Source organism: Hippopotamus amphibius, chromosome 2 (assembly GCF_030028045.1).
Source record: "Hippopotamus amphibius kiboko isolate mHipAmp2 chromosome 2, mHipAmp2.hap2, whole genome shotgun sequence".
In the NCBI taxonomy this organism is placed as follows: Eukaryota; Metazoa; Chordata; class Mammalia; order Artiodactyla; family Hippopotamidae; genus Hippopotamus; species Hippopotamus amphibius.
The window spans coordinates 96577056-96602115 of record NC_080187.1 but is presented as its reverse complement, the minus strand read 5'-3'; the positions used below and the strand labels follow the sequence as shown (position 1 = coordinate 96602115).

The following is a 25060-nucleotide window of genomic DNA, read 5'->3' as shown; positions in this document are numbered from 1 at the left end:
CTTTTTATTCCTTTCACTTTCCTGTTTTGTTTTTGAAGTCTAATCCAGATTTTTAAGCTTTCATCTACATTCACATGGTAGTCCCAAATTTATATTGTAAATGCTGCTCTTTATTCCCAAGCATGTCTCACAAAAATGGTAAACTTTGTGTTAGTCATACTACATTCTCATATCCATTAGGGTTTATTTCTGCATTTCTCCTCTAGTCTATTTATGTGCTTAGATCTGGTTAATTTTACCTTTTCAATTTCTGTTTTTTCATTATCATCTCTTGGGCTGTCATCATCACCTAATTTGAATTAGCAATAATACATGGTTAACATTTAGTGAGAGCACCTTCTGTGTAACTATTATAACCAGGTTATGTGTATCATCTCTTTTTTTTTTTTGGCACACAGGCTTAGTTGCTCTGTGGCATGTGGGATCTTCCTGGAGCAGGGATCAAACCCGTGTCCCTTGCATTGGCAGGCGGGTTCTCAACCACTGCGCCACCTAGGAAGCCCCTATCTCTTTTTATCTTTAAATCAGCACTTCAGAGTAGATACAGTTGTCCTTCGTAGTAGGTTAGTGTATTGAGGGTTTGAGAAATTGTTTCATCCAAAGTTACACGGATAGTGTATGTTGGAGAGAAGGACTTTAAAATTAGGTACTTAGATTCCATTCACTGTCCTTTTAACTACTATGCTAATTTACCTCTCTGCTTTTGGTCCTTTTCGTATTCATGCTATATAAAGCTGACTGGGTTAATCAGCTGAAAATGGCTCCATAAAGTAAAAAATTTTGAGTAGTTCCTCACTTTCTGCTGCTTGGGTTTGTAGACTACCAATTATGTACCAAATCTACTCTGCTTCCTGTTGCTGTGTGGACCATGAGCTAAGAATAGTTTTATTATTTAAATGATTGAAAAAAAGAGGAATAATATTTTTGACAGTTGAAAATTATATGAAATTTAAATTTTATTGTCCATAAATAACATTTTCCTGGAGTATGAAAATGATAATTTATTTACATATTGTCAATGGCTGCTTTCAAGCGACCACAGCTGAGTTGAGTAATCCTGACAGTGACCATGTGTGGTGCTTCATCTCTTTACTCTTCTGCTCAGTGCAGTATAAATTACAGTAAAGCATTTATAAATTCAGTGTTTCAAGTGCCATGCATGTTGCTATACTGTGACATTTCATGTTATTTTTATTACTAGTGCATACTGATTATGTCAAAGGAATAAAAGAAGAGAAAAATAGATTTTGAATTCCATGCTTTTAAAGCATATGTGAATTATTTTATCATTGAATTAGATGGCAAAATACTATGTTTATTATGGAATGACACTATAGTGATGGCAAAAGAATACAATATAAGTTGACATTACCCAGCTAAGTACTCATCACAGTATTCCCAAATCACTAAAATTAATAGTAAGGAAAAATTAGGAAATTTAAAATGGAATATCTCATCACATCAGAATTTTTTCACAAAAAATAAGAAATTAAAATGAAGGTGCAATCAAAGTAAGTTTGTGTGGTTCTTGTGATGAATTGACCAGTGTTAACACTGCTTATTTGAACAGTCAAGGCAGAGTGTGAAATGACTAAGAATTACTCCCCATATAGTACATGTGGGACAACTTCAGGTGAAAAATTTTTTAGAGAAGTTGAGAAAACACTAATTGAGTACAACCTGAAGTAGAATCCATGAAAGTGCTTTAGTTGATGATGGTAAAAACATTGAGCAGAAAAAGGCTTTAGTTGGACAAATTTACAAAGCTTATGTAAACATTTAAAACCGATGGTTATTTTAATTTTAATTTAATTTTTTGTCAGAAATAGAAGCTGAATATCCTGACTTGCCCAAGCCCACAGGCTTTTGATGGCTTAGCAGCTAGTGGTAAAGATTTATTGTGATTTTTTTGAGCTCACGCGAGATTGAAATTTTTTGAGATTGAAGGACCACTCTTAACCACCTATGAGACATTGAATGAATGACTTTGGAAAATAGCTTTGCTGCAAACTTACTTGGTAATGTTTCCTAATGAATTTAATCTAAAACTATAAAGCAAAACAGTGCTTATATGTGAAACATATATGTGGTTAAACCACTTTGATGACAACTAATGTTTGAAATGCAAGTAATGTTAGGCTGCTTTTTATGCTTCCATTGCTTTCAAAAGTTGACAAGAAGTCAGATCTCTATTTCCAACAAGAATTAGCAATAGACATTTTTTCTGAGCTCAAACCACAGTTCTAATAGTATTTTTTGGACCTTGATGCAATTGCAAAAGAAGTTTCCATATTCAGAATCCAGTAATTGTGCAGATGATGAGTGCTTCCACCTAACCTTCAGTTGGAAGTGATTACAATGTAATGACATTAATAGGCAAACATAGAAGAAATCTAGTAGACTTTTGATTGCCTACCAAGTGATGAATGTATTCAATTAAAATCATACGCTTGAGAGAAAAGATGGCAGCGAAGTAGAGAGACGTGGAGTGCATCCCTCTCCACAGATGCATGGGGAATGCACAGAAGGACGCAGTAATTCCCACAGAGAACCAGCTGAACACCAGCAGACAGCCTTGGACACCAGAAAGGGCTGCGGGGAGCTCGACATAGCCGGTAGGGAGGCATCTACGAGGGCTCAAAGAAGGTGAAGCGGCGGAGCTGTGGCAGATGGGAGGGAGTGAGAAACATACGGAGGGTCCGCAGCGCAGCTCAGCGCTCCCAGACCGAGACATCGATCCGTGGAAGAACGGAGGGTCCAGGAGCGGGAGCGTGGGAACCGGAGAGCTGGTTCAGGGTGAGAAACATTGTTGCGGGTAGGGTGACGGACCGAGAGGACAGGAGGGAGGAGGTCCGCGGAGAGGAGTGCCGGTCCCTGAGAGCTGCCTGGCCATGATGGCAGCTGGAGGCTGCAGGCTCGCGGGGGGGGGGGGGGGGGGGCGGGGAGCAGCGCGTAGCCTCTCCCTCTCTTTCGGCGCCTCTGCAACAGGCAGTGGAGAGACGCCCTGTGGGCCACCTAAGGCGCTCAGGGATAACAAGCACCCTCAGGCACTCGGGTGGGGCTAGATTAAAACCCCTTGCAACGCCAGCAGCAGGGAGGCTGCCAAGAGAAAAAAGAAAAAAAAAACCCAACAGCATCAAAAAGAAAAAAACCCCGAGAGAGGCCCAGCTCTAAGACTTTATGTTTACACCTGAGCCACCAGCGCTCTCTGCAACAGGCACCTCCAAGCCTGACTGAAACAACAGTGTGCCACTGCTTACTCACTCCCAGGAGAAGGAGCCACTATTGTACCCTCTCCCTCCCCACACACCGACGCTTACAGACGAACAATAAATAAACCTCTGCTGGTCACAGAATAACGCAAAAAAAAACCCAAGGCAAAGAGAAGGACACTTACAGCTGAGACGCTAAGGAAACAGAAATAGTAGTATCAATACCTATTGAACTGGTCCATTCTGGGATCAGTTCTGGATTTTTTTTTTTTTTTTTTTCTTTCTCTCTCTCTCGCTCTTTTTTTTTTTTTTGATTTATTAAATACGATCTTAGCCCTAAGGGATCTACAAGTTTTATAACATAATTTTTTAATGATATTTTTTATTCTTTTTTTTTTTTTTTTTTTGCCTTTTTATATACTTCTATATCTAGCTAAGTTTTTGGTACTACAGACAAAATATCTCTCATGCTTTCCTTTCATCCCTATCTTTTATACATTTCTATTCCTTTCTTTTTATTTGCATACTTCCAACCACATTATGCTCTTCTGTTCCCCTTTCTTCCAGCCTTTTTAAGTTTATTTTATCTTAACATACTTATAAGCAACACTATCGCTCTGCTCAGACTCCTTGCTCTATTCTCCAGATGATGCACTGCCTTGGTATGTAATATTAGGCTTTTGTCTTTATCTTAGTTCTTAGTACAGTTGTCTAATTACATTCTGAGAATCTCCATTCTCTCTGGTGGTACTCCAGCTCTTTTCTATATTTGATCCTAGCTTACAAAATCTCCCTGGATTGATGTTTGTATGTGTAGGGTGTTATTTGTTGTTTGTTTGCTTTTGCTTTTGTCTCTGATTTGTTCTGTTTCAGTTGTCAATTTCTGCTGGGTTTCTCTTTGAATATCTGATAGCACACTGGGGTTCTGTCAGGTCTTTCTAGAGCCTTATGTCCTAACGAATTCAGTAATTGTGTGTCTTATACATGTATGTGTTTCCTAGACTTAATATTCGTTTAATCCAATACTTGGACATTAGTCTGAGGCTTGGACAGTCTTCTATAAACACCTCTATCACCAGGACAAGCAACCCCAAAAGCTTGGACAACCATGAGGAAACAAAGAAACACCATGCAGGCAAAGGAGCAGGAAAAAAACCCACAAGACCAAATAAATGAGGAGGAAATAGGAAAAATGCCTGAAAAAGAATTTAGAGTAATGATAGTAAAAATGATACAAAATCTTGATAACAAAATAGAGAAAGTACAAGAAACAGTTCATAAGAACTCAGAAAAACAAACAGCAATGGATAACAAAATAACTGAAATTAAAAATACTCTAGATGCTATAACCAGCAGAATGACTGAGGCAGAAGAACGAATAAGTGAGTTGGAAGATAGAATGCTGGAAATAACTGCCACAGAGCAGGAAAAAGAAAAAAGAATCAAAAGAATAGAAGACAGTCTCAGAGACCTCAGTGATAACCTTAAACGTACCAACATTCGAATTATAGACATCCCAGAAGAAGAAGAAAACAAGAAAGGGTCTGAGAAAATATTTGAAGAGGTTCTAGTGGAAAACTTCCCCAACATGGGAAAGGAAATAATTCACCAAGTCCAAGAAGCACAGAGAGTCCCATACAGAATAAACCCAAGGAGAAATACACCAAGGCACATATTAATCAAACTAACGTCAATTAAACACAAAGAAAAAATATTAAAAGCAGCAAGAGAAAAGCAACAAACAACATATGAGGGAAAACCCATCAGGATAACAGCTGACCTTTCTACAGAAACTCTGCAGGCCAGAAGGGAATGGCAGGATATACTGAAAGTCCTGAAAGAGAGAAACCTACAGCCAAGAATACTCTACCCAGCAAGAATCTCATTCAGATTTGAGGGCGAAATCAAAAGCTTTCCAGACAAGCAAAAGTTAAGAGAATTCAGCACCACCAAACCAGCCTTACAACAAGTGCTAAAGGAACTTCTCTAAGTAGGAAACACAAGAAAAGGAAAACACCTACAAATACAAACCCAAAACAATTCAGAAAATGGTAATAGGAACACACATGTCAATAATCACTTTAAATGTAAATGGATTAAGTGCTCCAACCAAAAGACACAGACTGGCTGAATGGATACAAAAACAAGACCCTTCTATATGCTGCCTACAAGAAACTCACTTCAGACCAAGGGATACATATAGACTGAAAGGAAAGGGATGGAAAAAGATATTCCATGCAAATGGAAGTCCAAAGAAAGCTGGAGTAGCAATACTCATATCAGACAAATTAGACTTGAAAGTAAAGACGATTAAAAGAGACAAGGAAGGACACTACATGATGATCAAGGGATCCATCCAAGAAGAACATATCACAATGGTAAATATCTATGCCCCCAATATAGGAGCACCTCAATACATAAGGCAAATGCTAACAGCTATAAAAGGGGACGTCAACAGGAACACAATAATAGTGGGAGACTTGAACACCCCACTTACATCCATGGACAGATCATCCAAACAGAAAATCAATAAAGACACACAAGCTTTAAATGACACATTAGACCATCTCGACTTCATTGATATTTATAGGACATTCCATCCAAAAACGACAGACTACACATTCTTCTCAAGTGCACACGGAACATTTTCCAGGATAGATCACATCTTGGGTCACAAATCAAACCTCAGCAAATTCAAGAAAATTGAAATCATATCAAGCATCTTCTCAGACCACAACGCCATGAGACTAGATATCAATTACAGGAAAAAAACTGCAAAAAAGACAAACACATGGAGGCTAAACAATTCACTCTTAAACAACCAAGGAATCACTAAAGAAATCAAAGAGGAAATCAAAAAATATCTAGAAACAAATGACAACGAAAACACAACAACCCAAAACCTATGGGATGCAGCAAAAGCAGTTCTAAGAGGGAAGTTTATAGCAATACAGTCCTACCTTAAGAAACAAGAAAATGATCGAATAAACAACCTAACCTTACACCTAAAACAATTAGAAAAAGAACAAAGAAACCCCAAAGTGAGCAGAAGAAAAGAAATCATAAAGATCAGATCAGAAATAAATGAAAAAGAAAGGAAAGAAACCATAAGAAAAATAAATAAAACTAAAAGCTGGTTCTTTGAGAAGATTAACAAAATTGATAAACCATTAGCCAGACTCATCAAGAAAAAAAGGGAGAAGATGCAAATCAACAGAATTAGAAATGAAAAAGGAGAAGTCACAACGGACACCTCAGAAATACAAAACATCATGAGAGACTACTACAAGCAACTATATGCCAATCAATTGGATAACCTGGAAGAAATGGATACATTCTTAGAAAAATACAATCTTCCAAGACTGAGCCAGGAAGAAATAGAAACTATGAACAGACCAATCACAAGTATGGAAATTGAGGCAGTGATTAAAAATCTCCCAACACACAAAAGCCCAGGACCAGATGGGTTCACTGGCGAATTCTATCAAACATTTCGAGAAGAGTTAACACCTATCCTTCTCAAACTCTTCCAAAATATTGCAGAAGGCGGAGCACTCCCAAACTCATTCTACGAGGCCACCATCACCCTGATACCAAAACCAGGCAAAGATGTCACAAGAAAAGAAAACTACAGACCAATATCACTGATGAATATAGATGCAAAAATCCTCAACAAAATACTAGCTAACAGACTGCAACAGCACATTAAAAAAATCATACACCATGATCAAGTGGGGTTTATCCCTGGGATGCAAGGATTCTTCAATATACGCAAATCAATCAACGTGATACATCATATCAACAAATTGAAGGATAAAAAGCATATGATCATTTCAATAGATGCAGAAAAAGCTTTTGACAAAGTTCAGCATCCATTTATGATAAAAGCTCTCCAGAAAATGGGCATAGAAGGAAATACCTCAACATAGTAAAAGCCATATATGAAAAACCAAAAGCCAACATCGTTCTCAATGGGGAAAAACTGGAAGAATTCCCTCTAAGAACAGGAACAAGACAAGGGTGTCCACTCTCACCACTATTATTCAACATAGTTTTGGAAGTATTAGCCACAGCAATCAGAGAAGAAAAAGAAATCAAAGGAATCCAAATTGGAAAAGAAGAAGTCAAATTGTCACTCTTTGCAGATGACATGATATTATGCATAGAAAACCCTAAAGACTCTACCAGAAAACTGCTAGCACTCATTGATGAGTTGAGTAAAGTAGCAGGATACAAAATTAATGCACAGAAATCTCTTGCATTCTTATACACTAACAATGGAAGAGCAGAAAGAGAAATTAAGGAAACTCTCCCATTCACCATTGCAACCAAAAGAATAAAATACCTAGGAATAAACCTGCCTAAGGAGGCAAAAGATTTGTATGCAGAAAACTTTAAGACATTGATGAAAGAAATCAAAGACGACACAAACAGATGGAGGGACATACCATGTTCCTGGATTGGAAGAATCAACATCGTGAAAATGTCTGTACTACCCAAAGCAATTTACAGATTCAGTGCAATCCCGATCAAATTACCAATGGCATTTTTCACAGAACTAGATCAAGAAATCTTACGATTTGTATGGAAATGCAAAAGACCCCGAATAGCCAAAGCAATCTTGAGAAGGAAAAATGGAGTTGGTGGAATCAGGCTTCCTGACTTCAAACTATACTACAAGGCCATAGTGATCAAGACAGTATGGTACTGGCACAAAAATAGAAAGGACGATCAATGGAATAGAATAGAGAACTCAGAAGTAAGCCCAAACACATATGGGCACCTTATCTTTGACAAAGGAGGCACGAGTATACAATGGAGAAAAGACAGCCTCTTCAATAAGTGGTGCTGGGAAAATTGGACAGCAACATGTAAAAGAATGAAATTAGAACACTTCCTAACACCATACACAAAAATAAACTCCAAATGGATTAAAGACCTACATGTAAGGCCAGACACTATCAAACTCCTAGAGGAAAACATAGGCAGAACACTATATGACATCCATCAAAGCAAGATCCTTTTTGACCCACCTCCTAGAATCATGGAAATAAAATCAAGAATAAACGAATGGGACCTCATGAAACTTAAAAGCTTTTGCACAGCAAAAGAAACCATAAACAAGACTAAAAGGCAACCCTCAGAATGGGAAAAAATAATTGCCTATGAAACAACGGACAAAGGATTAACCTCCAAAATATACAAGCAGCTCATGCAGCTTCATACCAAAAAAGCAAATAACCCAATCCACAAATGGGCAGAAAACCTAAATAGACATTTCTCCAAAGAAGACATACAGATGGCCAACAAACACATGAAAAGATGCTCAACATCACTCATCATCAGAGAAATGCAAATCAAAGCCACAATGAGGTATTACCTCACACCAATCAGAATGGCCATCATCACAAAGTCTGGAAACCACAAATGTTGGAGAGGGTGTGGAGAAAAGGGAACTCTCCTGCACTGTTGGTGGGAATGTAAGTTGGTACAGCCACTATGGAAAACAATTTGGAGGTTCCTTAAAAAACTACAAATAGAACTACCATATGATCCAGTCATCCCACTCCTGGGCATATACCCAAAGAAAACCATAATCCCAAAAGAAACTTGTACCATAATGTTTATTGCAGCACTATTTACAATAGCCAGGACATGCAAGCAACCTAAATGCCCATCAACAAATGAATGGATACAGAAGATGTGGAATATATATACAATGGAATATTACTCAGCTATAAAAATGGATGAGATGGAGCTATATGTAATGAGGTGGATAGAACTACAATCTGTCATACATAGTGAAGTACGTCAGAAAGAGAAGGACAAATATTGTATGCTAACTCACATATACGGAATCTAAAGATGGTACTGATGAACTCAGTGACAGGAATGGGGATGCAGATACAGAGAGTGGACTGGAGAACTCGAGGTATGGGAGGGGGCGGGGGGTGGGGGGGAAACTGAGACGAAGCGAGAGAGTAGCACAGACATATAGATACTACCAACTGTAGAATAGTCAGTGGGAAGTTGTTGTATAACAAAGGGAGTCCAACTTGAGGATGGACGATGCCTTAGAGGACTGGGGCAGGGAGGGTGGGGGGGACTAGAGGCGGGGGAGTCATGGAAGGGAGGGAATATGGGGATATGTGTATAAAAACAGATGATTGAACCTGGTGTACCCCCCCAAAAAAAAAAAATCATACGCTTATGGATTGATATCAGTATTTGGCAGTACTGGTTTGAAAAGATATTTTCACACATGGAATATGTAAAATCACATTATAGGCTAGCATTAAGAGGAAACTTTGCAATCGATTTGATCATAGAGAACTCTAGCTTTATTTTTAATTGAAATATAGTGGATTTACAATGTTTCTTGTGTACAGAAAGTGATTCAGTTTATATATATATATGTATATATATACACACACATATACATATATGTAGGGTTTTTTTTTTATATTCTTTTCCATTAAGGTTTGTTCGAAGATATTGAATATAGTTCCCTGTGCTGTACAATAGGACTTGGGTTATTTATTTTATATATAGTAGTTTGTATTGGCTAACACCAAATTCCTAATTTATCCCTCCTCTACCCTTTTCCACCTTGGGTAACCATAAGTTTGTTTTCTATGTCTGTGAGTCTGTTTCTGTTTTGTAAATAGGTTCATTTGTATCGTATTTTAGATTCCACATGTAAGTGATAACATATGGTATTTGTCTTTTCCTGTCTGGCTTACTTTGCTTAGTATGATTATCTCTAGGTCTATCCATGTTGCTGCAAATGGACATTATTTCATTCTTTTTTATGGCTGAGTAATATTCCATTGTATATATAGAGAACATCTTTATCCATTCATCTGTTGATGGACACTTAGGTTGCTTCTGTGTCTTGGCTATTGTTAATAGCACTACTCTGAACATTGGGGTGCATGTATCTTTTCAAATTAGAGTTTTCCTCTTTTCTGGATATATGTGAGGAGTGGGATCATTTGGTAACTCTATTTTTAGTTTTTTAAGGATCCTCCATACTGTTTTCCATAGTAGCTGTGCCAGTTTACATTCCCACCAACGGTATAGGAGGGTTCCCTTTTCTCCACACCCTCTCCAACACTTATTTGTAGGCTTTTTGATAATGGCCATTATGACGAGTGTGAGGTGATATCTCACTGTAGTTTTGATTTGCATTTCTCTAATAATTAGTGATGTGGAGCATCTTTCCATGTGTCTGTTGGCCATCTGTATGTCTTCTTTGGAGAAATGTCTGTTTAGGTCTTCTGCTCATTTTTTGATTGGGTTGTTTGATTTTTTTTTCTTGTTATTGAGTTGTATGAGCTGTTAGTATATTTTGGAAGTTAAGCCCTTTATTGGTCACGTCACCAGGAGTTTTGTAGTTTTGAGAATTGAATTTTTTAAAAAGTTTTAGTTTTTAAGTTATAAGGCTGATAAATGTTTGATGAAGAAAATCTGAGAGTTGCAGAGATAAACAAGAAAAATAATTTCACACAGATAATTAATTTTTATTTATGTTTCTATATTTTTTTGTGGATGTTTGCAGATACACTTATATTTAATAGTACATAGAATTTGAAAGGCTTTTGAAGTCTATTTGTTTTTAAATCCAAAATGATATTACTATAAGTGACTGCTAATATCACGTGTTCATGGGGAATATACTTGATAAATCTGTGAGTTTCATAGGCAGAGGATTATCTAAAACGTAATTTTTTTCTTTATAGAAAGCTTTTGTACGGCTTTTTTGACATGTTATATCATGAGCATTGTCTCACTTCAACATTTTTGTGTAACTTGATTTTGAATGTTTGCAGTAGGATTCTAACTTACAGATGAGTAGATTTTTAAATTGATAATACAGACATTTTCATTATTTTCACACAAAATTGGCATCTTGATTTACATATTATTCTGCAATTTAATTTTTTTCACTTAGTATATTATAACTGTTCTTCCAGTTTAATACATATACTTCCAACTTACTAGTTTTAGTATTTGTATAATATTTCACAGTCTGGAAATGTCTTATTTTTTTGCTATTCTTCTGTTAATGGACTTTTGGCAACTACAAACAGTACTACAGTACACATTATTATACATATATCCTTGTGTATTGGTGCATTTATTTCTTTAGGGTACTTTCCCCCATGTACGATTGCTGGGTCAGAGTGTGTATGTATTCTTCTCAGTGAATATTGCCAAATCATTTTTTAATAAAATTGCGTCAGTTCCCAGAGTCACTACTACGTGTTCTTAATGTTGTTTTTTCCCTACATTTTTGCCTACATTAGATTGGTGAAAAATGGTCTTTTCATTTTAATTTCTATTTATTTAGTTTTTATTGCTAGTGAGGTTTGGCATCTTTTCATATGTTTTATTAGCCCTTTGCAGTTCCTTTAGGTTGCCTGTATTTGTCCATTTTTCAAACCCAGAATACTAGTTGCATGTCGGTTTGCTTGTTATCTTCACTATAACTTCAATGCCAAGAGTGTTTTCTGCACACAGTAGGTGTTCATATATTAAATAATACCCGAACATACTGTTCTTTAGGCATGAGCCTGCTGGTATGTACAGGGGCTGGATGCTAAAACTCGGGCTTCAGCAGACAGATCTGGCAAGAGGACTTGGTTTGGCTGTGCAGAGATAGCCCAAAGGGCCAGAAGTATAGTCTGGGATGCAACCGGGATGCACACAGGATGGAGCGTGGATCTGCCATAGAACCCCCATTGTCAATACATGAAGGGAGGGGCATGGGCCCACCATGGCAGCCTCATTGTCAGCATGCACATAGTGGGGTACAGTTCCAGCCACTATGGGCTTTGGGAATACGCAAGCACCAGTGAGTTTTGGGAGCATGCAAGTGCCACCAGAGTAGGTGCACACATGCAAAGGCAGGGCTGAAATCTGAGCAGATTACCAGCACTCCCATAGTGGGTGCAGGAACTCTGCTTCAGTGGGTTTTCACGCCAGTGGCTTTGTGAGCATGCACATCCCTGAGGAATGTCTGAGTCTGTTGATTATTGATGCTCCTGTAGCAGAGGCTGGTTTTAAGGCAGTACCAGCAACATTGTACTTTGTGGGTGCACACACCAGGTGGGAGGTGACATCACAGAGTTGCACGTTCTGGTAGACACTCCTGGAGAAAAATATACAGTGGCCACTTTCCTACTGAGAGCGTTCCAGTCCTGCCTACCTCACACTGTAGCTTAGAACTGGATGTGGGGGCTTCTACTCCAACAGTTGGGGAGCAGACCCTGCCCCCAACAGGGCTGTGACAACCACAGAGCAAAGAAGCGACCCCTCCCAACATCCTGTGCAGGCTCTGGTCACCACAACACAAACCCTCTATCAAGGGAATAATGACCAAACCACTCTGAGAAAAAAACATGGCAAGCATCTATACCAAATACAGGCCTCACACCAAAAATACTGGACTTACACAGGCTACACAGGGATGCTTCCACATAAAAAGCAGCCCTTCAAGACCACAGTAGATAACTGTTTCTTCCAAATTCATAGAGTCAGAGAAATATGAGTAAAATGAAAAATGGGAGGAACCACTCCCAATTAAAAGAACAAGAGAAATCCCCTGAAAGAACAAACAGTGAAAGAAACCTCTCCAGTCTACTAAACCCTAAGTTCAAAAAAGAGATAATAAAAATGCTAAAGAAATTAAGGAAGATTATTGATAGAAATACAGATCACTGTAACAAGGAACTAGAAACTATGAAGGAGAGCCAATCAAAATTAGACAACTCAATTGCCAAGATAAAAACTGAACTAAAGGCAGTGAATAACAGATGAAGGCGGAAGAATGAACAATTGATCTGGAAGATAGAATAGCAGAAATCACCCAATCAGTACAGCAGACAGAAAGACAAATTAAAAAAAAAAAATGAAAGCAACATATGAGAGCTATGGGATAATATTAAGCATGGCAATCTGCATATAATAGGGATCCAAGCAGAAGGAGAAACGGGGATTGAGTATTCTAAATATTTATAGAAAAAGAAGCAAGAACTATAGGAAAAGGAAATCACAGTAGGAAAGGCAAATACATAAAGGGATTGTAGATCATTTAAACAAGGCAGTACATAGATTTTAAAAAAAAAATCCAAAAATTCTGTGAAAGTGATTATAATTACAATGAACAGCAAAAGGATAAACATGAAGATACAAAATAGGACATCAAAATCACAAAATATAGGGGAGAGGAGTAAGAAAATGTAGATCTTTTAGAATGTGTTTGAGCTTATATGACTACCTGTCTAAAATAAGTAGATATTGTAATGGGTTAACATATTTGAAAACCAGGGTAACCACAAATCAAAACACACAATAGATTCACAGAAACTGAAAAGAAAAGAACTCAAGGGGGACTTCCCTGGTGGTGCAGTGCTTAAGAACCTGTCTGCCAATGCAGGGGACACAGGTTTGAGCCCTGGTCCAGGAAGATCCCACATGCTGTGGAGCAACTAAGCATGTGTGCTACAACTACTGAGCCTGAGCTCTAGATCCCTCAAGCCACAACTACTGAAGCCTACACACCTAGAGCCTGTGTTCTGCAACAAGAGAAGCCACCACAATGAGAAGCCCGTGCACCACAACAAAGAGTAGCCCCTGTTCGTTGCAACTAGAGAAAACCCATGGGCAGCAACGAAGACCCAACACAGCCAAAAATAAATAAGTTTATAAAAAAAAAAACAAACTCAAGGATAATACAAAAGAAAACTATTAAACCACAAAAGGAAAAATAAAAAGAAGGAAGGAACAAAAAACAAATATAAAATCAACTGGAAAACAAGGTTTAAAATTGGAAAAAATACATACCTACTTATCAGTAGGTACTTTAAATGTCAGTGGACCAAATGCTCTGATCAAAAGACAGAGTGGCAGGTTGGATAATAAAACAAGAACCTACAACATACTGCCTATAGGAGACCCATTTTAGGGCAAAAGAAACACATAGATTAAAAGTGGGGGGGATGGAAAAAGATATTAAATACAAATGGACATGACAGGAAAGCGAGGGGTAGCAATACTCATCAGACAAAATAGAGTTTAAAGCAAATGCCATAAAGAAGACAAAAAAGGACACTATACAGTGTTAAAAGGATTAATACAAGAAGACATCATATGTATTAACATGTATGCAGCCATATAGGAGCATCTAAATATATAAAAGAAATACTAACAGACATTAAAGGAGAAATTGCCAGGAATACAATAATAGTAGGAGACTTTAATAGCCCACTAACATCAATGGATGGATCTTGCAGACAGAAAAATCAGTAAGACCCTAAATGACACAATAAAACAGTTGGACTTAATTGATATCTACAGGACACTACATCTTAAAAAAAACAGAATAAACATTCTTTTCAATCACACATGGAACATTCTCTAGGATAGATCATGTGCTGGGACACAAAACAAGTCTCAGTAGATTTAAGAGAATAGAAATTATTTCAAGCATCTTTGCTGCCCACATCAGCTTGAAACTAGAAATCAACCACAGAAAGAGGAATGAGGAAAAAATGATTACATGGAGACTAAACAATGCGTTATTAAAAAACAAATGTGTCAGTGCAAAATCAAAGAGGAAATTTTTAAAAATCTCAAAAGACAGGTGACAGTGAAAACACAACCATATAAAATGCATGGGATGCAACAAAAGCAATCCTAAGAAGTAAGTTCATAGCCATACAGGCCTTCCCCAGAAAACAGGAAAAACCTCAAATAACCTACTGTGCTACCTAAAAGAATTAGAAGAATAAACCAAACCTAGATTCAGCAAAAGGAAGGAAATAATAAAGATCAGAGAGAAAATAAATAAAATAGAGATTAAGAAAAACAATAGAAAAGATCAGTAAAATTTGTATGGAACCACAAAAGGCTCAGAATTGCCAAAGCCATCCCAAAGAAAAAGAACAAAACTTGAGGCATAAGCTTTCCAGATTTCAGACTATGCTTTAAAGCTACAGTAATCAAGACAGTATGGTACTGGCTCAAAAACAGACATTTGGATCAGTGGATCAGGATAGAGAGTCCAGAAATAAACCCATGCACCTATGATCAATTAATCCGTGACAAAGAGGGTAGGAATATACACTGGAGAAAAGACAGTCTCTTCAGCAAGTGATGTTGGGAAAGCTGGACAGCTACATGTAAATTAGTTACATTAGAACACTCCCTCAAGCCATATACAAAAATAAACTCAAAATGGTTTAGAGACCTACATGTAAGACCTAAAACCATAAACCTCCTAGAGGAGAATGTTGGCAAAGCATTCTCTGACATGAATCTTAGCAGTATTTCCTTAGATTCATTTCTCAATGCAAAAAAATAAAAGCAAAAATAAACAAATGGGACCCATTCAGACTTAAGCTTTTGCACAACAAAGTAAGCCACAAACAAAATGAAAAGACAGCCTACAGACTGAGAGAAAATATTTGCAAATGATGTGACCAACAAGGGCTTAATTTCCAAAATATGTAAACAGCTCATGCAACTCAATATCAAAAAATCAAACAACCCAATCAAAAAATGGGCAGGAGACCTAAATAGATTTTTCTCCAAAGAAGACATACAGATGGCCAATAGGCACATGCTCCAATTATTAGAGAAATGCAAATCAAAACTAGAGTGAGGTATCACTTCTCACCAGTCATCATCAAAAAGTCTACAGATAATAAATGCTGGAGAGGGTGTAGAGAAAAGGGAACCCTCCCACACTGTTGGAGAGAATATAAATTGGTACAGCCACTATGGAGAACAGTATGGAGGTTCCTTAAAAAACTAGAGCTACAAAATGATCCAGCAAGCTCACTCCTGAGCGTGTATCTGGAAAAGATGAAAACTCTAATGTGAAAAGATACATGCGTCCCAGTGTTCAGAGTAGCACTATTTACAACAGCTAAGACACGGAAGTAACCTAAGTATCCATCGACAGATGAATTGGTAAAGAAGAAGATGTTGTATATACACACAGTGGAATATTAGTCAGCTATAAAAAAAGAATGAAATATTACCATTTGCAGCAACATGGATGGACCTAAAGATTATCATACTAAGTGAAGTAAGTCAAAGACAAATACATGATATCACTTATATGTGGAATCTAAAAATATAATGCAAATGAACTTATTTATAAAACAGAAAGAACCATAGACATGACAGACAGACTTGTATTTACCACAGTGGTGGGGGGAAGGGGATAAATCAGGAGTATGGGCTTAACATATACACACTACTATAGATAAAATAAACAACAGGGATTTAGCACAGGGAACTATATTCAATATCTTGTAATAACCTATAATGGGGAAGATTCTGAAAAAATAAATATGTATAACTGGATCTCTTTGTTGTATACCTGAAACTGATACAAAATTCTGTCAACTATACTTCAATAAAAAAATACAAATAAAAAATAGATTATATTTATATATGTTCTGTATCATGGGATTGTTTCCATTTGAGCATCTGGAATAAAAGGTTCAGGTGCCATAAAGGATTATTCCTCATCAGTTGATCTGTTGCATTTTTCTATTAGGAAATATTTAGCTCTGAAAAGTTTTGTTTATATCCTAATAGTATCTCCTGAAAGTCCTTAATATTTTTTCCTTAATTTACTTGCTTTTTTCTGTGTCATCAGTGTGGCTCATTGGTAGGATCCATATATTTTAGCTGTTTATTTTGGTCTTTTAAAGTTACTGGGATTCCATACAGGTGGTATTTTTCTTGGTTTTGTTCCATTAGCTACCCAAAGAGGTTAGACTTTTGTGTGAGTCTCTCTGGCAATGCACACCAGCAGGTGTTAGCTAAAATGGCGGTTTGCAGAGGCAGATAAGGTCACAAACTCTTGTCTTTTGAGGCTTAGGATGTCTCCTCTGCTCAGGCACTTTCTCTGAGTGGAAGAGTCTTAAGCTGAAGGATCCTGCAGACCATGAGGTCTGGGAGCAGTTCAGTTCACCAGTGCAATGTCTACTCTAAGCCTGCTGAAGTCAGCAGAGTTAAGCGTACAACCCTGTCATTGTCCGTTTCTGGGAGCAGTCACATTCATTCAGCTCTTTTAGGGCTCTGCTTTTTAAACTTACTTAGGGAACTGTGAAATTCCAGGTCTTGGCCCAGAGCCTCAAGGAGTTGCAAAGCACAGCTTTCCCTATGCTTGGTCTCTTAGCACCCATTCTCTCCCAAGAGAGCTCAAGAGATCTTCAAGACTGATAATATCCTCCTGGTTCATCCAGCATACTTTTTGATAATTACTGTACTCTGAGACAAGAAGGAGAAGGTTAGGAATGTGGGCTCTGTGTTTCCATCTTAGCAGTAAACCATTTCATCCTGTTCAGCTTTCATTTGCTTCTGCCTGCGAAAGAGGTTATTTTTAATTTTCATTTTTTACATTATAAAATAAAATAATATAGAATGATACAGATGGAGAACCATTAGTTATTTGTTAGTAGTTTAGGAAGGTCACTGGTATTTGTGTATTCTCTCTTCAGCAAGGCAATCAAGGTACATTTAAAAATAATCATAAAAAGTTGTATATTATCATGAAATGTATATTGTATAAGTGAACTCTCAAGGTAATCAAAAGTTTAGTTGGATTCTGAAGCTTTACTAATTTTGATGGTCCTTTTTCTCAAATGTATTTTACATTTTCTTAGCCTCTTACATGAAATATATTGATTATGAATTAACTACTTAAATATTCAGTTATTATTATGGTATTTAACTTTTTTGGTGTCTGCTATGTGCTAGGCACTGTTGTAAGTGCTTTATGTGTATTAAAATTAATTTATCCTTCATAACAATCCTCTAAAGATAGGTAATTTTATTACTTCCATCATACAGTTGAGCTAACTGTAGTAGACAGGTTAAAGCACCTGCCCCAGATTATGTAGATACTATGTACCTAAGATCATGTTACTGATAATAGAATTCTAACCCATGAAGCCTGGTTCTAGAATTTAAAGTCTTAATTTTGCTTTATTGCCTTTCACTGTTAGCATGGTTTTCTTATCCTGCTATTATGGAATAAAGCTGAATCTAGGAGATACCTTGAAATTTGCTTTTACAAAAAAATCATTGATAGACTGTGTGAGAAGGGTATACAGTTGTATGACCTGTAGAGCAATACAGCATCACTCTTTCTGCACATTAAGTCAGAGCCAAAGCAGCCATCCCCATGTTTTCTTGTGGCCTTACCCCTGACCCCCAAGTATAGTCATTGTGTGCTCTGACATGTCAGTTATATTAAAAATTCTACTATTATATTATCAGCAGAACCACAGAAGGAAATCTCACTGACGCTGTTTTTTAATGGGGTGTGAGAAAGAAAATCCTTTACCATTTTAAGAATTGGCCCGTAGTGTTTGGGAGAGTGTTTTCTCTGAATATCAGAAGTAGAATATTATTTTTGTAGACATACCAGGCCATAATTATCCCTACACTTTCTCTCAGTTTTAGACAATTAATACATATCCATGCACAAGGAACATTAAAATGAATTTTGTGTTGATACTATCTCATTTCTAAGACTCTGGCAAGTAGTAGCACCAACATATTTAGGCATATGCATAAGTATTTTTATTGTGGCTTTGCTTGTAATAGGAAAGCACCTGGAGTCCCTTGATTCTGCATTCCCATTCAGTCACCAATATTTTGCTAAGTCCTGTCTCTAGTTTACTGACGTCCTCTTCTCTTTATTCTCATTGTCATTATCTTAGCACAGGCCTTTAGTATCTTTTGTAGATCGCCTAGAACTCAAAACTTTGAGCTATATTTTTTGTCTACTTGAAATGCATCTGTATTATGCATAGCTATTTCTAAATCACTGCTCTTATATTATTCTTACTTTCAAACCTTTTGGTGGCTTCCCATTGCATTCAAAATATGTTCCAAACTTCTTAGCCTAGTATTCAGGACATCTTGTGATCTGGCCTCAACCTGCCATTCCAGCTCTGTTTCTCATTGCTGCTCTTAATATTCTCTTTCACACCCAGCTAATAGAAGTGTAGATTGTTCTGCCACAACATGAGAGTTACTGTAACATGAATTAGAATATAACTTATTTGTGAATAAGGGAAAGACATCAGTTTGACTTAGAATTCCTGTTGTTTCATTGATTTTTTTCCTCCCTTCTAGCATGTTAATGTATTGAGTCACCAAATAAAAGCTGAAAGCAAAGTATTACGAGAGAGTGGAATATAGCAAGTTGTAGAGGAATACAGTGTTCTACATAGTACCCATTCGTCTCTCTTTTCTTTTTTCTTTTTTTTTTTTCCATCTTGATGCGACCAAACACTGTTTTGGAAGTGATTACTCTGCAGTTCTCCTAGATCTTTTTGAATTTTGCTCTTGTCTCCATAACTTGGTGTCCTTAAATTATACTACTTATACTTCCTTAATTTATACTATTTGTTAGGTTTGTTTTTTTCACATTTAATAGCTGTTGAACCATTATCTTCAGAATGGTGGCTCAAAACAACCATTTGTTTACTCTCATTCTGTGATTTGCTCTGGGTTTTGTCAAGCGGTTCTCCTGATCTCACCTCTAGTACTGATGTGGCTGCAGTAATCTGATATGTTAGCTCTAGATGTCCACTTTGGTTTTCTTTGTGACCTCTTATTTTCCAGTAGGCTAGATAAGGTTTTTTTTTAATGTGGTGGTAGAAGCTTTTCAAGAGAGCAAAAGTTTCTAAGTCCAACCATCATTTCCATTCCTTTTTTCTAAATAGCTTTACTTGAAGTATAATTGATGTACAATAAACTGCACATATTTGAAATGTACAATTAGATAAATTTTGAAACCATAACTGCAATCAATAGTGAACAGATCCATCATCTGCAGTTTCCTTGTACCTTTTGTAATTCCTCCCTCCTGCCATGATTCACCTCCCTCTAAAACCAATTATTGATTTGCTGTCTGTCACTACAGATTACTAGAGTTTTAAATAAATGGAATCATACAGTATGTGCTATTATTTTTTTTCTATTATTTTGAGATTCATGCATGTTGTCATGAATTAGTAGTTCATGCTCAGTAGTATCCCATCTTAATGGATATGCAAAATTGGTTTATCCATTTATCTGTTGATGGGCGTTTGAGTTGTTTACAGTTTTGAGCTATTTCAAATAAAACTGCTATGAATATTGATGTACAAATCTTTATATGGACATACATTTCCTTTTCTCTTGGGTAAATAACCATGAATGGAACAGCTAGATTGTATGGTTTAACTTTTTAAGGAAATGCTAAACTTTTTACAAAGTAGTTGTACTGTTTTACATTCCTATCAGCAGTGTACGAGTTCTCATTCCTCTTTGCCAACTTATGGTATGCATTTTTAATTTGAGCTATTCTAATGGGTGTGTGGTGGTATCCCATTATAGTTTTAATTTACATTTCTCTAATGACTAATGATGTTGAACATCTTTTCATTTATTTGCCATGTGTGTTTTCTGTGCTAAAGTATCTTTTCAAATCATCTGGCCATTTTATTTATTGGGTTCTTTTCTTTCTTATTGTTGAGTTTCTAGAGTTCTTAGTGTATTTTGGATACAAGTCCTTTATTACACATATGCTTTGCATAGACTTCGTCCTAGTATGTTACTTGTCTTTTCATTCTCTTAACACTGTTTTTTGAATGAATGAAGTACTTAGTTTTAATGAAGTCCAGTTCATTATTTGTTTTTTTATGAACCATGTCTTCTTCCTAGGCTTTCTTCTAGAAGTCTTATGATTTGTTTTATATTTAGGTCTGTGATATATGTTGAGTTAATTTTTGTGTATGGAACAGGATATGGATCTAAGTTAATTACATGATATTCAGTTGTTTCAGCACAATTTGTTGAAAAGGTTATCCTTTGTATACTGCATTTCTTAAAAAAAATAAATTTAGTTATTTATTTATTAGCTGTGGTGGATCTTTGTTGCTGCTGCTTGAGCTTTCTGTAGTTGCAGCAAGTGGGGGCTACTCTTCGTTGTGGTGTGCAGGCTTCTCATTGCGGTGGCTTCTCTTGTGGAGCACAGGCTCTAGGCATGTGGGCTTCAGTAGTTGCAGCGCATGGGCTCAGTTGTTGTGGCTCACGGGCTCTAGAGTGCAGGCACAGGCTCAGTAGTTGTGGTGCGTGGGCTTAGTTGCTCCCCAGCATGCGGGATCTTCCCAGACCAGGGCTGGAACCCATGTCTCCTGCGTTGGCAGGCGGATTCTTAACCACTGCACCACCAGGGAAGCCTGTATACTGCATTTCTTTTGCATGCTTGTCATAAATCAGTTGCCCACATGTATGTGGAGTTTTATCTGTATTCTCCATTCAGTTCCATGATGTATTTGTCTGTCTTTATGTTAACACAACATTATTTTGATTACTCTAGCTTTGTAACAGTTTTTTAAATCACATAGTGTCACTTTTTAAACTTTGTTCTTTGTTTTCAAGTTGTTTTCACTGTTCTGGGACCTTTTGTTTCCATATGAATTTTAGAATCAGCTTGTCAGTTTCTACAAAAATGCCTGCCGAGGTTTTGATTGGAATTGCGCTGAATCTGTGGATCCATTTGGGGAGTGTTGTCATCTTAGCAGTATTGGATCTTCTGATATCTCTCTTCCTTTACTTAGATATTTTTAATTTCATCAGTGTTTTGTTATCAGTGTACAAGTATTTCACATCTTTTGCCAGGTTTATTCCAAAGTATTTTATATTTTTTGATGCTTTTGAAAACAGTATTTTAAATTTCTGATTGTTCATTGATAGTACATAGAAATGCAGTTGATTTTTTCTGTTGATCTGGTATCTTGCAACCATGCTAAACTCACTTATTCTAGTTTTATTTTTTTTGTAGATTCCATCAGATTTTCTCCATAGACAGTGATCTCAAAAAACAGTGTTACTTTTTTCCTTTCCCATCTGGATACCTTTTATTTCTTTATCTTGCCTGATTTTGTTGGTTAGACTGTCCAGTACAATTTTGAATAGAACTCAAGGTCACTGATTTGGCATTTTTTTCTTTTTTCTAATACAGGTATTTGAAGCTATAACATTTCCCTTAAGTACTGCTGCAATAACAGCCCACAAATTTTAGTTTCCCGTATTTTTCTAAATATCTGTCTTGATTTCTTCTTTTATTTGTGAATTATTTAGAAGCATGGTATTTAGTTTCAAATTATTTGAGAGTTCTCCAGAAATCTTCTGTCATTGACTTCTACTTTAATTCTATTGGGTTCAAGAAACATATATTATACACATTTTATTTTTATATATGGTAAGACCCCAGCATACATTGCTATTATTCTTGTGTAAAAAAGTCTATTATCTTTTAAAGAAATTTAAGTGAAACAAATGAAATTTGTATTAAATTTAATGCAATTTAATTTTTCTGACTTTTTCCCCTATCCTTTGGGGACTCTGTTTATGTGTATTTTAGGCCATAATTCACGGATTTCAGTTTTATTCTTTTGTGTGTGTGTTTTGTTGAGGGTAATCTTTATTGTTACTCTTTCATGACCAGTAAACTTTTCAATGTCTAATCTGCCATTAATCCCTTCCAGTGTATTTTTATTTCAGATAGTTTAGTTTTTATCCCTAGAGTTTGATTTGGGTTTTCTATGTTCCCTAACCTTTTGAACATATGGAACACAGTTATAACTGTTTCATTGCTCTTTTGTGCTAATTCTAACATCAGATAGAATTCTGGATCATTTTGATTGGTTGATTTTTCCTCTCACTGTGTCTTGTGTTTTTCTGCCTATCTAGACGTGTGGTAATGTTTGATTGGATGCCAGACATTATGATTTTACATTGTTGTTTGCTGGATATTTCTGTGGTCCTGTAAATCTTAAGCTTTATTCTGGGATGTACTTACGTTATTTGGAGATGAACAATATGTTCATGTCTTGTTTTATGGTTTGTATTGAGGGTCTGGAACAGGTCAATCTAGAGCTAATTATTCCACACTACTGAAACAGTACCTTTCTAGGATTTAGCACAGCCATACCAGAGGACTACCTTCCTGAGCAATCAATGCCCTGTGCATTATGAGTTTCCTCAGTCTTGGGACTGTTTTCAGGACTGTTGAAGTAACTTGCACTGTTCTCTGTTCTAATCCTTTTGGTTTCTCTTCTGCCTTGGTAGAGTCCTCACATGCATGTGCTTATTGGTACTCTTTGATTCTTTCTCCATGCAGCTCTCTTGTCTCTGGTTCTCTGTCTTGTAAATTTTAAGTGCCTTGTCCTTCCTGGGCTCTCAGCATCATCTTCTCAACTCAGGGAGTCTGCCAGGCTCTGTTGGCTCTGTCTCTGTTCCCCTTCTCAGTGCTGTGACCTGGAAACTCTCAAGAGAGTAAGCTGGAACTATCATAGAACTCACCTCAGTTGTTTTCCATCTCTCAGGGATCACTGGCCTTCAGTGCTTGATGTCAGTGTTTTGAAAACCATTGTTTCATATATCTTGTTTGGTTTTTGGTTGTTTGTTTCAGATAGGAGCATAAATTGACTTCAGCTTAATCCATCTTGTTTGGAGGCAGAAGTTTTTTTGTTGTTGTTGTTTTAATTGCTCTGGCATAAAACAATGTCATATAACTAGGCATAATAATTTTTGTGACTATTCATATCAAAAGATATTCATCACCTATCTTTGAGAGAGTGTGTTGTTTACAGCTGTTTTGTTATTTTTCATTTAAATATATTCGTATGTATGAATGTACAAAGTCTGAAAGAGTATACACAAATGTTAGATCATTATCTTAGTGTTATGATCTGAGGTGAGTAATTTTATATACTTGAACATATATAATAAAGAAATAAAGCTAAAAACAGAAAACACCATTTATAAACCAGTATAAAGAATTAAAAAATGCTAGTCTGTCATCAGCCTTATTTGAAACCTGCTATGACAGTATGTTGGGATAGAAGATACATCTCTAAATCATCAAATCCTTATCTCTTAAGTTATAGAAATCTTTGTGATGCCATTATTCAGGTCATTGGAGCCAGATGCATACATCTGTCCTATTCTTTATGGTAAAAATGGTATATGTTAAGGAAGAAATGTACTATGATTTGGAATTCTAAAGTATCTGTTGAGTTCATGTGAAATGAAAGTATTGGGTTGGTAGAGGAAAGTATTGGGATGCCGCCTACAGGTTAAGCGTTAGTTAACATGTATAACAGTTGATTTGTCTCATGACACAGATTTAAATTATTCCTGTTTACAGAAAATTACTATTTGTAATATATATGTCATACATCAATCATAAAATAATTTTAAAATACATTTAATTTGGGGTGGCAAGTGAAAACTTCCCAGATGCCCAAAGTGGAATAGAAACAAGCAATTAATAATAATGATAACCATATCAACTACTACCACCACCTGCAGAATTCGGTCTCTTCTTTTTAAAATGTGAAATTAGGTGAGGTAATCTGCATGGTTTTTAAAATTTTCATTACTAGATTTGCAATTGAAAAAAATGATGTCAAACTTTAATATTCATACCTCTGATTATTTGTTGCATTATTAATATCCTTTTACATTATTGTTTCTTGTTCTTTTTCTTCTCAGTGGCATTAATAGAGACAAGTCTGTCTCCTCCATCCTGTATTTAAGTAGTGATTTTCTTCTTTTATCCTCTTAATACCCTTTATCCTTATGACCTTATGGCCCTAATTCATGGGTATTCAAAAGAAAGGGACATAAAGACTTGTCATATAAGTTGCCTACAGATTGTTGGGTCTCTGATATTAAAGCCACAGAATCCAGTAATATGCCTTGGAGAAAGAAAAAAATATTTTTAAGATGGGGATAGTAGGAAAGAGAACTTTGAGGTT

At 36.5% G+C, this 25060-nt stretch overlaps 1 protein-coding gene across 4 annotated transcripts in view; it reads left to right on the top strand.

Annotated features, from left to right (window-relative positions):
* RIC1 (RIC1 homolog, RAB6A GEF complex partner 1) overlaps positions 1 to 25060 on the top strand; it is a 129000-nt gene that overhangs the window by 26173 nt on the left and 77767 nt on the right. The gene's annotated exons all lie outside the window — the stretch shown is intronic.